The sequence below is a fragment of the Myotis brandtii genome, unplaced genomic scaffold (assembly GCF_000412655.1).
Source record: "Myotis brandtii unplaced genomic scaffold, ASM41265v1 scaffold825, whole genome shotgun sequence".
Taxonomy (NCBI): domain Eukaryota; kingdom Metazoa; phylum Chordata; class Mammalia; order Chiroptera; family Vespertilionidae; genus Myotis; species Myotis brandtii.
In genome coordinates this window covers 380,146-381,132 of record NW_005371349.1, presented here as the reverse complement: position 1 = coordinate 381,132, position 987 = coordinate 380,146, and positions in this window count along the sequence as shown.

Genomic DNA, 987 nt, shown 5'->3' with positions numbered 1-987 from the left:
TTCCTGTGGGAGTAATGGCTCCGAAATAAATGACCCGCCTGGAGGAAGTGAACGGCTGGTCTGCGAGAAGGCTCGGGCTCCGCGGGGTCGGTGTGGGCCCGCCCCAGCCCCCACGCCCAGGGCTTCTAAGCTCACGGTCCAGGATCTGCTGCTCGCCCCCTGGTCACCTCTCCTCTTCCCTGGGCCGAGGGGTGGCGGCCACGCCCTCCACACCCCTTCACGCCCGGCCTCCAGGAATGGGACCCCTGGCTGGAGCAGAGGGCTCACCTCGCAGGAGCTCGAGTCACACCAGCAGATCCAGGGCTGTGGTCGGATCTTAGTGACCTCCTGCCCAGCACCACTGACAGCAGGCCCCCCACCCCCCGCCCCCATCCCACTCCCCTGTGCCCAGCTGAGGCCAGGCAGGGCTGTGGGAACCCGTGAGCCCGCCCCCTCCGGGCCTGGATGGTGGGACAGGTCAGCCTGCAGGAGGACCGGGCGCTGGAATCTCGCCCGCCCCCTCCGGGCCTGGATGGTGGGACAGGTCAGCCTGCAGGAGGACCGGGCGCTGGAATCTCGCCCGCCCCCTCCGGCCTGGGGCTCAGCGCAGCCAGGCTGCCTCCCGGGACAGGCCCCCTGCCCTCCGCGGCCCTCCACCCTGTGTGTCCAGGGGCTGCCCAATCAGAGAGCTCTCCTGGTTTGAAGAAAGAAATCTTTATTAATAATCTTAATAATAATAATAATACTGTGGATCTGAATGGTCACACCTGGGAAGCATACAGAATGGTAAGAAAGGAAGCCGGGCCTGGCTGAGGCCGGGGGCGGGGCCGGGCGCAGCTGGGAGAGGGCCAGCTCGGGGCTCTGTACACGGAGTAGAAAAGGAGGGCTCGGAGCGGGTGCGGATACAAAGTGAGGTGTGGTCCTGCCCTTCCTGCTTGGAGAGTGGAGCCATGGTGGGAGCCTGGGTTTTGTGGGGGTTTTTTTGCTATTTTTTGCTGTTGCCCCGAC